This window comes from Mustela putorius, unplaced genomic scaffold (genome assembly GCF_011764305.1).
Source record: "Mustela putorius furo isolate JIRA1106 unplaced genomic scaffold, ASM1176430v1.1 tig00001033_pilon_pilon_pilon, whole genome shotgun sequence".
Classification (NCBI taxonomy): domain Eukaryota; kingdom Metazoa; phylum Chordata; class Mammalia; order Carnivora; family Mustelidae; genus Mustela; species Mustela putorius.
The window spans coordinates 145384-158595 of NW_025421540.1; positions in this window are offsets into that span (position 1 = coordinate 145384).

Genomic DNA, 13212 nt, shown 5'->3' on the forward strand with positions numbered 1-13212 from the left:
GCAGAGGGAAAGGGAGACAAGCAGACTCCCCGCTAAGTGGCGAGCCCACTGAGGGGCTCGATCCCAGGACCCTGAGATCATGACCCAAGCCAAAATCAAGAGTTGGATACTTAACCAACTGAGCCACCTAGTTGCCACTCTAGGGTTCCATCTTGAGCCTAGACCATACTCATTCCAGTGACGGGACAAGGCTCGTGTTTTTGCACGAGTGATCAAGAAGTCTATGGAGAAAGATCTCATCCTGAGGGAGGATAGAGTCTAGGTAATAAGCTAGGTCCAAGGAAAAAGCCTTGTTTCCACCGGGAGACACTTAGTCATTAACTCTGGTTCAGGAGAGATGAACCCAAAATCAAAGTCAATACAAAAGCAGAATGTTACTAAGTCTCTGGTTGGGTTGAGCTATGAACCCAGCCTCCATGTCCTCATTGTTAAGGAAGGCTGGGATGCCTTCTTAGCATGTTCAAATAAGGAATGGATGCAGTGAAAGTACCTATATTTCTAAGAATTAATACAAATGCCATGGATTCTGCAAAGACAAAAAGTGATTCAAAGTTGAACAAGTAGCCACAAACATCTAGATGTCCTCATGGGCATCAACAATCACGTTTAGTCTCAGTTTGACAGGATTATAAATGAAGAGCAAGAATATGATGAAAGGTCACTGGTGGGCAGCTAACATGGGGAGAGGCACCACTTCCTCCAGAAGCCAAGAGATCGGCTTTGTGATGGAGGGACCACAAAGGTTCACACAAGCCAGTTTCTTCTCAAGTGATTTTACCGTAAAGCTTTAAGTGCCGGGTTCTATCCTAGACTGCAAGCGGGGGGGTCTAATTCTTTTCCTCATTTCCATAAAGGTCATGAACAAAAACTGCGCATGACAGCCGAGGCTTTCCGGAAATATATCAAGTATATATCTTTCTGGAAATAAATCAAGTATAAGCATTAAAGAACACAAGTGCTTCTCAATGGAAAAGAAAAAAAAATATTTCTGCCTGCTTTCACGGTCTTACTGTTTCATTCCTGATAAGATATAAAAATATTGCCTCCAACCTATAAAACCCCTGATCTCATCCTGTGGCACTTGGTAAATTCTGTACCCATGATGTACCAGCAAAGAGGACTTTCCCACCACCTGTTGGCACTCTGGGTCAGGTCACTCCAGACCTCAGGTTTGCTGCTGGAATTTGGACTGTGCTTGTAAAAAATGGATATTTGCCAAGCCTACTTTGCAATGATAAACTGTCACCTTCCCTGAGCGCTTTCAATAGCTGTGTCCGTGTCTGTAGTCCTTCTATAGCTGGAGAGGACATTGAGGATAAAGAGGTCCCATTTTTCTTCCCATGTCTGTTGAAAGTGCCAGAACACTTACCATCATTCAGCCAGGAGTATAAATATATATTTTAAAGTAATATACAAAGAAAAATAGTTCCTTCCAGTATTCTAATAGTGTATTCATTCCCCAAAGTCAGTGGAGAGGTATTTGTAAAACACTTGGTGCCCAAAGGCTCTGTTGGAAGAGCCAGTCTTCGACACCACCTTCGTGCTGCCCCCATCCTGGTCTCTCTGCCCGGGTGTGGCCACTTCTGAATTTCACTTCTCAAACAATCTGATCACAGGGGATCCAAGGATTGCAGATGAAGGGAAGACCTTAGGGCACACCTCACTGGAAATATTCCATTTAGAGACGAGAGAACAGAGAGATAGATTGGCTCCTTTCAGAGCCTCATGTGTCTCTGCTCCTGGTCATATCCCCGCTTTGACAATGCTGCCTTTACCCCTCTGGGGGCACCTGTGGCAGAAAGCAGAGAATGCAGCATGATCCAGCAAAACCATTTAGTACACATGCCCTTAACATACAAAGTCCACATTAAAAAGAAAAATGCTAAGCACAAAGACAATTTTGAAATTCTCCTTGTGAGACGAATAAGAGGATTTTCTGCCTCCTCAGCCAACTGGTACTGAATGTTCAGAAACTGGGACGGAGAAAACAACAAACAAACATCCAGCAGTTTCAGGCATGAGAGCTGTGGAGATGACATGTGGGCAGGGTCCCCTGTGGGGCATCATGTGTCCCCCGCCATCCCCACCCACAGTGATGCCACCTGTGGCCCCATTCTCTTGTCAGTGACTCTCATCCAAGAGAGATGCGTCCCACCGAGACATTTCATTTCTGAATCTTGGGGTATCTTGTGCAATTCCACAGATCCTGCCTCAGGTTACACACACACTGCGACTGAGCGGGGCGCCATAAAGAATGATAAAGATATTTTCCAGCACTTTGCCTCCATTCTCTCTCTTAATCCTTACAACAACCTTGAGAAGTAAGTATTTTAATCTCTAGTTGGCAGTTGTAGGAAAAGAAACTCAGGATCTCCCCAGATATACAGAGTCAATAAATGAGCGACATGGGATTAATGGAGTTCTTTCTGAGTTGAAAATTTAAGGTGTTTCAAAGAACATGTTTCACAGATGGTCAGTGTTAAATCCCAGTTTCAGAGCCTGGGTATCATTTCACCATGAAATAGAATTCCTTGGTAGAGACACAGAGATTTTAAATATTAAGCATTTCCTAAATTCTTTAAAAGTAAAGGTGGGCACAGTATTTGAGTAGGTAGAAGGACTAATAATTATAAGAAACTCCTATATAGTTTGTCTATGTATTAGGCAAGGCTCTAACTGCTTATCATTAACTGGTCCCATGAGGGAATACTGCTGTTATCTCCATTTCTGTGATGAGCAAACTGAGCACAGAGAGGTCAAATAATTTCCCTGAGATCACACAGCTAGTAAGAGGCAGAGTTGGGTTTGAAATTCCAGGGGTCATGCTACAGAGACCCTGGTTTAGACACTCCATTGTGTGGTCCTCCCTACTCTCTACAACATGCCAACAGACTATGCACATCAAAGGAACAGGACGTGAGAGTCCGTGAGAATGGATGGCACACGGTCTCAGCCTCACCTGTGCTGGGCTGGTGGCAGAGGTTGATGATGCAAGCCTGAGGCTCTTATCTGGACCCATCTCAGCGTTCCCACTGCATGGATATGATACTTGCTAAGGAGGGGCCGTCTGACCTAGTTCAGAAGAGCAGGGATGTCTGTCTAACACGGCAGAGAGCCCCACGACCTCAGTCCCCGCTGAACCCGCTCTGACCTTCTGCAAAGTGAGACTTTTGAAGGGAACTTTGGCTCCCATCACTGATATCTTGGAGTTTTAAATGTTAGAAAGCTAGAAAAAACAACAACAACAACAACACAGAAAATCACATTCGGCTCTTTTTTTTTTCTTTTTTTTTTTTTTTTAAGAAAAGCGTGAAGACTCGCCCAACATTACCTCGGTAGATTGTGACAACACAAATACCAAAAATTCAGGAGCTTTAATTCATTGGTTAATGTTATTACTACATGGAAAAAAATGTGACATTTCAGTGTCCTCATCCCCATTCGAGCACAGAGCCTTACCTGCATCAGATGAAATGGCATCAATCTCTGGAAACTTAACTCTTTTAAAATTCTCTCCTGAGTTTGAGATTTGAGATTATTCTCAATGATTTCATTATAAATTTGGGAAACATAATCTACTCACATTTGCTCCAATATATTCAGGTAAGATCAACGCCCACATTGAAGTAATAAACTTGTGAAAATTATATGGATTTGTTAACAAAAGAATTGATGCCAATTAAACTGCTTAGTTCAGAAAGAATGCCATTTTGGATGGCTTTGTTTTCAGCCTTTCTGAGCCATGCCTCCTTAGGTGAGGGCATAATACAGAGAAAGTACAGTTCGATTTGGCTATCAAGTTCTTGGGTGACTTTATGAGCTCCCAACTGTCCTTTTGGAAGCAGGAAAGTGACATTCTTTTTTTTTTTTTTTTAGATTTCATTTATTTGACAGACAGAGATCAGAAGTAGGCAGAGAGACAGGCAGAGAGAGAGGGGGAAGCAGGCTCCCTGCTGAGCAGAGAGCGGGATGCGGGGCTCGATCCCAGGACCCTGAGATCATGACCCGAGCCGAAGGCAGAGGCTTCAACCCACTGAGCCACCCAGGCGCCCCAGGAAAGTGACATTCTAAGTCCAGCTCAAGGAGATAAATTTTGAACAAACATGAAGTAAGTACATTTCTTCCACACTCCAGAATTTTAACTACCTTAGCAACTTTCAAGCCATTGGAAGCATCAGAAGCATTATAAACAGAATGGGGGTCCAGATGTGCCAACAAACTTGACCTCCAGCTGGGAAGTGTTTCTCTCAAGAGATTTATCTGTATAGGCTTCTATCAGAGAACTCTGTCATCTTTTAAAATGGCTTTTTATTGTGTCCATACCTAAAGATGGAGGATCTGAAAGACCCCAGTATCTCAAAACTAGAAAAATGGGTCTCCCCTAATGTACATGATGTAGAAATCAATTCAGTATCAAAATGACATAAAAGCAACTGGCCCAATAGGACAGAGGTTAAAGAAAAACTTTCTAAGAACAAAGTGAATGACGAATCAGCATGTAGCCTTACCCCAAGTTGTACTGCATGTTAAAACTATAAGAAACAAACAAAACAGAGGTGCCTGGGTAGCTCCATAGGTTAAGCCTCTGCCTTGGGCTCAGGTCATGATCTCAGGGTCCTGGGATCGAGTCCTGCATTGGGCTCCCTGCTCAGTGAGGAGCCTGCTTCTCCCTCTCCCTCTGCATGCTGCTCCCCCTGCTTGGGCTCTCTCTCCCTTTCTGTCAAAATTAAAACAACAGCAACAACAACAAAAACTCTCTCTCTCCCTATCTCTGTCTCTCAAATAAGTAAATAAAATCATTAAAAAACCCCATAAAAATAAAACAAACAAAATAGGACAAAATCCCCCAAACAGAAAACAAATAGTAACATGAGAGTAAGAAAAAAAAAAGGCAAATTGAAAAAGCCCCTTCATCTGGGAGAGAAGTTCTCTCTTCTGCTTGAGTTGTGTATGAAAAAGGTCTTGACTTAGCGCTGTGCTCGCCTGACACTGAATTGAGTTTTATTAAAACAGTTCCTTCAGGTCGTCTAAGCTGAAGCCTGATGGCCAGTCGGGCCTGGGCACCAGAATCTAATGAAAGTACCAGTCAGTGCTGTGGGAAGACTCTCTTTGCCATCAAATGACAGGAACTTCTGTGCTGACTCAGACTTTGGCCTGACCCCTTCCTTTATCACCAAGACTTATCTCGAAGGACACCCCAGCCCTTTAGGTAAATGGCCTTTTGGTTTATCTGCCTTCCCGATGTGTCAGACATGCCTGAAAACACAGGATTCTCATTTTGAGACCACTTGAAACAGGACTGTGGGGCGCCTGGATGGCTCAGTCAGTTGGGCATCTGTCTTGGGCTCAGGTCATGATCTCAGGGTCCTGGGGATAGAACCGCGTGTCAGGCTCCCTGCTCAGCAGAGAGTCTACTTCTCCTTTTCCCTCTCCCCCAACTCATGTGCACTCTCTCTTGCTTTCAAATAAATAAATAAAATCTTTAAGAAAACATGATTGCAGAATAAGACAATGGAATGTGCTTAGGTGTGTGTTAGGCATAAGGAAAACTACAGGGTTTTAAAATAACAATTGCACAATATCATGGTAGCTGGGCGGAAAGAAGGCAGAGCCTAAAATGTGGGCTCATCCCCTTTTTTCAAAGCTCTTTTTGTATATTTATTTGATAGAGAGAGAGAGAGGGAGGGTGGTTGGAGAAGGGGAGGGAGAGGGAGAATGCCCAGCAGACTCCCCGCTGCTCACCCAGCCCTAGGCGGGTCTTGATCTCAGGACTCTGAGGTCATGACTTGAGCCTAAACAGAGTGGTACACTCAACCCACTGAGCCCCCCAGGTGCCTCAGGGTAGGTTAATTTCTATAACCAAATGGTCATACCCTAAAAAAAGATTCCTTCAGCTTTTGTCTATCTGAAGGATGACTGCTGAGAAAGTATTCTCCGTTGTAAGCATCTTAAGCTCTTTGAGTATCTCATTCCACTCTTACTGGGCTGCAATGTCTCTGCTAAGACCTACACTGATGCCTCTGTGGGGACTCCTTTGTATCAGAGAATTGTTTTCCTCTTGCTGCTTTTAAAATTCTCTTTTGTCTCTAATTTTAGACGTTTTATTATAATGTATCTTGGGGAGGATCGTTTTGGATTGAAATTTTGGAGTGACCTCTGAGCTCTGTGAACCTACATATCCATCTCTCTCCCTAGATTTGGGAAATTCTCCACCAGTTTTTCTTTAAATAAGCATTCTATGCCTTCTCTTCTTCTCCTTCCCAGACTGCAGCAGTACAGACGCTGTTTCTATAAATCCCATATGCTTTCTTCATTCCTTTTCATTCTTCTCTTTGTTTTTTTAGCTTTTGCTTCTCTGATTGGATAATTTCAATTGACCTGTTTGCAAGCTCATGGCTTCGTTTTTTCATTTAAGTCTTCATTCAAATTCTCTGTTGAGTTCTCAGTTTAGCCATTGTATTCTTTAGCCCCCAAATTTCTATTTTTTTTTTTTATATTTTCTATCTTTGGTTGAACTTTCCATTGTGTTCTAGTATTGTTTTCCTGATTCCATTAAATCGTTACCTCTGTACTTTTAGCCCTCTGAGTAGCTATAGAAGAAACATTTTGAACCCTTTGTCAGGCAATTTCTGGATCTCTATTTCTTTGGGGCCAGTTCCTGGAGGTATGCCTTATGCTTTTGCTAGAGTCATGTTTCACTCATTCTTTGTGATCACCTTAGCGTCAAACGGGTGTCTGTATTTGAAGATTCGGTCACCTCATTCAGACTTGATGAGCTGATTTTGGTGAGGGAAACCTTTTGTCTGTGGGTGGGAGCATGCTGCGGCCTGCTGTGATACAAGGTCTAATGGCACAGGCTGCCAAGTGTGGGGCTGGGTGTCCGTACCAGGTCCAGAGGGGAAGGAGGTCTTTTGACTCAGGCTGCCAAGGACCATTGCATCAACAACTCTGTGGCCCTTTGTGAGTGTGTGGGGGTCTGCAGTGGTGGCCAGGGCTGATGGGGTCCTCAGTAGGCCCAGCAGCTGGGAATCAGGGTAGGCAGCCGTGGGGGCTGAAGCTGGTGTTATATACCCACTGGGCTGTTAGTTGGGGGAGTCAAGTATAGACACACTCATAGTGGCGGTTGTAGGGCAAGTGGCAAGGACTGGACACAGCTGTAGGCACACTGGCAGCTGCTGGGGGCCTTGGCTGTCAGTGTGTAATCTTGTGCCTGCCATCTCCCACTGGCCATGTGCAAGGCTGTGACGGTCCGTGACCTGAGTCAGGCTGGTAGTGCACAAGTACAGAGTGAGGGACCAGGCAGCTGCTGTGGCAGAGTTGGGGGAGGGCGCAAGAGAGGTGTCTGTGGAGGGGAGTGGAAGGAGGAGGGGAGTGGAGAGGGAAGGGGAGCAGGGACTGGGGCGGGGGAGTGGAGGGCAGCAGAGTTTTGGGAGGCTTGTATCTGGGCTGTACATGGAGCAAACCTAGTGAAATCAGCAGGGGTCTATGGGGGCTGTGCTGGCCACTGGCATCTTTCTTCCCTTCCCTTTCTTCCCTTCCCTTTCCTCCCTTCCTCCCTTCCTACTTCTTTCTCTCTTTTTAATTTTTATTTCTTTGAGAAAGAGAGAGAGAGATCATGAGTGGGGAGGAAGGGCAGAAGGAGAGGAGGAAACAGGCTCCCCGCTGAGCTGAGAGCCTGATGTGGGACTCCACCCCAGGACCCTGAGATCATGACCTGAGCCGAAGGCAGACACTTCACCGACTGAGCCCCCCTGGCGCCCCTGGCCACTGATTTCTTGAGTGGGAAAAGTTGCTGGGTTTGTCCACAGAACAGGTCACTGGGCACCATGGTGGCTCCTGCCTTGTGGCTGTCATTCGTGGCCCCTGTTAACTTCGTTGTTCCTAGCTGTCCCTAAGTGTCTCAGCTTTGCCAAATGGGTGGGGTGAAACCAAAGCAGGTCTTTGATGTGGTGTCCTGAAAGGCTGGGGAAGCTCCCCACTTACCACCTCTTCCTTTCTCAGCAAGGGGCACTCTGTCAGCTAGGGAGATCCCTCTTGACACTGGACAACTGGCTCTGGGGCTGGAGGGATGCTGGCAAAATGAGGCTGTCTTCCATTATTCCTGGGTGTGGCTATTGTCAGGGTATATACTACACTGTGACACTGAGATTCCTTAAGAGGACTCTGACAGCTCCCAGAGCTCTTTTATTTGTGGATAGTTATCTAATGGTTGATCTTTGTGGGTGGGGTCGGAGGCTGGCATGTCCTACACTTACTGTATGGGTATCTCTCTGCAACTTTCTTATCCTTGCTGGGCCTCAGTGTCACTTTTTGTTGTTGTTGTTGTTGCTAAAGAGTGAGAGCACAAGGGAGGGGCAAGGGGAGTGAGAGAATCTCAAGCAGATCCAACACCCAAATGCAGGGCTCGATCTCATGACCGGGGATCACCACGTGAGCCAAAATCAAGGGTCAGACTCTCAACTCTCTGAGCCACCCAGGCGTCCCCCATTTTGTACCATGTGAATAGTAATGGCCCTTCTTCCCAGGATGCTGTGCAGGTTAAGTGGGTATGAAGGCAATGCCTGACGCAGAGCAGGAAAAGAGCACATCTCAGCAAGTTTGCTTCTTGTGGGTCATGATAGTCATTGGGCTGGCTAGCTGCTCCTCACCGTGGCCTCCTGCTGGCCGAGTTGATGTTAGACCATAAGCCAGTTTCTCCATCAACCAAGGAAACTTGGAATCATTCAGTGTGGAGAGCCAAGGTCATACCCCCTGCAGACGGGTCCACGTCTGATTCCTGACTCCGTCCCTTCCAGCTCTGTGATCTTTATGGAGCCCCTTAGCTCTCCCTGGCTCAGTAAACTATGACATCACCATGATAAATGGGAAAATGTATACAAATGGAATAAGCCCATGTAGGTGCTTAAGGCATCAAACTTTCTTTCCCTGTTTCTTTCCTTCTTTCCTGTGAAAGAGACCCCAGCTGGGTGGCTTAAGTTTTCACATTTTACTTCTAACCCAAGATGAATCCAGCCCAATGTTGGTTAGAGCTGAAATCACAGACTTCTGACATCACAGAGTTCAACTTCCTGACTTTTGTTCCAAAATGATATAATATGCATTCTGTATATTTGCGGTGAAACTTCAAAACACTATACAGCACATAGAATGAGATGTACATTGTACTTTTCTTCCTGAAGTTAATTCTCAATAATAGCTTGATGTGTAACCTTCAAGATGCTTTTTATATGTTTGCATATATGTGTAATTATACATTCACAGACAAATGCATGTAACTTTATATATGTGAATAAATAAATTTATTTATATAAATTGTGTTTATCTCCATATTTCTATATAGCTTTGAAATTTTCTGTCAGGGGCGCCTGGGTGGCTCAGTAGGTTTAGTGAACCACTCTTGGTTTCATCTCAGGTCATGATCTCAGGGTCATGGGATCAAGCCCCATGTGGGGCTTGGAGCCTGCTTCAGATTCTCCCTCTCTTCCCCTCCATCTGCTCCCCCCCAAAAAAGAAAAACAAAGAAAAGAAAAAGCAAAGGAACTTTGTCATATAAAAGGGCCTTTTCATTTCAATCTTTTAAATTTGTTTCTTTCGATTTCACTACTGCAAATAGTCACATTGTAGGTATCAAGATATAACGATGTACCAACCATTCTTTATAGAAGACTAACATCCTTCTGCTTGTAATATTTATTTATTACAGACAATACCATACCTTCATATCTACATATAGTGTACACATATGAGAGTATTTTTATGGGGTAGATTTAAAGTGGGGAATACTAGCTCAAAGGTTATGCAGTTTCTACATTTTCAAAGCTACTGCTAAATTTCCCCCAAAGGACTGACCCAGGGCAAGTTCTGCTAATAGGGTGTGAGAATGATTATTCCTCCCCATCCTCCTTCACCAGTTCCAAGTTCCATAAATCTTGTTAATTTTGTCAATCTGATGGGATCAATATGATACCGTAATTTTTGTTTGTGTTCTACTGACTTGTGTTTGTGTTATGACTGACTTGAACAATTTTCCTGTGCTCTGGCTCTTTGATTTTTCTTTATGAATTGCTCTTCCAAAATATTAGCCTATTTTCTCTGCCTTTTGAAAATGATTTGTTGGGTTTTTCATTTTTTTATGAATATTGACCTTTAGTTTGTTACATGTATTACAAATATTTTTTTTCTTTTTCCTCTTTTATAAAATATTGATTATGTTGCCTTTCTTTAGCTCTTTTTTCATTTTACAGAAATGTTAACATGTTACAGAGTTAAGACTCTTGAGGGTTTTATTTTGGGTTTCCAGGTTTCCTGATTTTTTCCCCCCAAGATAAATTTTCTTTACTCCAAGGTTACATAAATATATTTTGTATATTTACCAATATTTTCCCATTTAGAACTCCAGACCATTTGAAATCTATTTTTTTAAGGGGCATCTGGGCTGCACAGTCGGTTAAATGTCTGCCTTCAGCTCAGGTCATGATCTTGGGCTCCCTGGTTCTTGGGAAGCCTGTTTTTCCCTTTGCCTTCACCCTACTCTTGTGCTCTTTCTCTCGCTCTCAAATAAATAAATAAATAAAATCTTTAAAAAAATTATTTTTCAATACGGGTGCATATTGAATCTTGATTTTTAAAATATAAGCAGTTATTTAATTTTACAACTAGAACTTATCCTTTAGTCTTTTCTGATTCCACTGCGGTGAATGACACCTTTACTTTTTCATCTTCTAAGTTCCAGAAGCCCCAGAAAGCTTACATGATTTTCCTAGAGAATCGCTTCTCCACTAGGAACAATGTTGTTTCCTGGGAACTTTCCGACCTTACCTGAAGACGTTTTTCGGGAGGTGCTACTGACACCTAGTGGTAGAGGCCGGGAATGCCGCTAAACATACCGCAAGGCAGGAGGCAGTCTCCTGCAAAGAATTTCCCCATTCGCATCATTGCAGCATATGAATATAGGTCTGAGAAAACAAATTCTACTTGGAAAAGGTATATGAACATGATTTACAATCAGTTTTTAAAATTGCTAGCTTTTGGGGGCGCCTGGGTGTCTCATTCGAATAAGCATCTGCCCTGGGCTCAGGCCATGATCTCAGGGTCCTGGGATTGAGCCCCACATGGGGCTCCCTGTTCAGTGGGGAGCCTGCTTCTCCCTTTCCCTTTGCTCCTCCCCCATTTGTGCTCTTTCTCTCTTTCTTTCTTAAATAAATAAATAAATAAAAATCTTTTAAAAATTGCTGGCTTTTTGTAACTGTTGATAAATCCCCCAAAAGTAGTTTTGCTTATGAGCTAATAATTACCATGATGTAGTGCCTGTTTTCCAGGTGAGAAAGAATGTGACTCTTGGCACTGACATTCTATGAGATGTTCCTTATGCTCCACTACTGAAGCATTTTATTCTCACCCACTCTAGAACACATCATTTGTTCCCTTGGATGACACACGCACAGACTAATGTGTGCTCTTTCCAAAGTACTGGCTTTGATCAGACCAGGCGGGGCTGAGGTTTTCCCAGCTGACTTTACCTCCCATATTTGTTGAAATTAGACTGAGAATCATCTAATAGCTGATGCTGACTTCAGTTTCCATCCTAGACTGGCTGAAGCAGTATCTCCAGGTTTGGGATCCAAGGATTTATATTTTTATCACCCCCCAGATGGTTCTGGGGGTGAGCTGGGTTTGGGGGGGGTCACTGCTGGGATGCACTCACAGACCACCTGCCCGCAGGGAGAGAATCACCCATTGCTGTGGGGCAAATTCTTCCAGAGTAATTCTGGCCTCAGAAGTGAATTTAATCCCGAGGGTAAACTACGACTGGAGCTTTTAGGATTAAAGTTTTCCTTGTGTTCACCAGCATTGAAAAATATAGTAAAAAGATGATTCATAATAACCACGGCCTCTCTGATATTTTAAAATATATCAGGGAAAACCATGGGGGTTGAAGAAACAAACATGTGGGTTACTTTTTATGGCTGTTAATGATAGCTTGTGTTGGTTCCATTTGGATTTATCTCAAAGGGTATTTAAACATTAATTATCATAAATCTGGGTTGCATTTAATAAACAAATATAGCTAAGCCTAGAGAGTAAGATCACACGGATTTGGTGTGAGCGATGCCAAGAAAGTGCTGGGAGTGACCTAATGCCGCCCATGGAGGGGGTTCTCAAATAGACTGATAAAAGGACAGAAGTTTTGCTTCCAGGGTCTCCCAATCTGAGACAAAAGAGGTCTGAGAATAGCCTGAAAGGGCTTGAACTTCCAAGATGACTTCAATGAGACCATTGAACTTGGCAGTTAGAAAGCAACAGCAGGGGTGCCTGGGTGGCTCAGTGGGTTAAAGCCTCTGCCTTCAGCTCAGGTCATGATCTCGGGGTCCTGGGATCAAGCCCCACATCAGGCTCTCTGCTCAGTGGGGAGCCTGCTTCCCTCTCTCTCTCTCTGCCTGCCTTTCTGCCTACTTGTGATCTCTGTCTGTCAAATAAATAAATAAAATCTTAAAAAAAACCAGAAAGCAACAGCAGATGGTTTTTCTTGAAGACTTTAGACTTTAGCATTACCAATTCCTTTAGCTTTAAAGGGATCCATTATATGTAATATTAAGATAGTTTCCTGGAGAGCATGTCAAGGAAGAAAGAGAAATTTGAAGTGAATAATTGACAAAAATGCAGTATATGTTTGCAAATCATGAAGATATTTGTCATGAAATAATTAGTTAAAAAAATAAATCTGAGCCCTAGCTAAACATAGTTCCCCGCTGTGTGGGTGTAGGGGCAGGGGAGCATTTTGGTGAAATAAAGTGAAGGGTAGGGGCTACCTGGGTGGCTTAGAGGGTTAAGAGTCTGCCTTTGGATCAGGTCATGATCTCCAGGTCCTGGGATTCAGCCCCATGTTGGGCTCCCAGCTCAGCAGGGAGTCTGCTTCTCCCTCTCCCTTGTGCTCGTCTGTCGCTCTCTATCAAATGAATAAATAAAATCTAAAAAAAATTAAAAAAGGAAAGTGAAGGGCAGAATCCAGAGTATGTCTGAGGACCCTGTAAACCCCAGGAGCCTGGTAATTGATGTCCATCAATTGATATCCATCTGGCATCCTGGTGATAAAGTCTGGCTGATAATTGCATAGTGTTGCAAAGGAGGGGTATTTTTTCCCATGTATATTACCCACAGGGAAAATTAGGGGACCCAAGTAGCTCTGATCTGAGCACTGACTTCTCTCCTTCT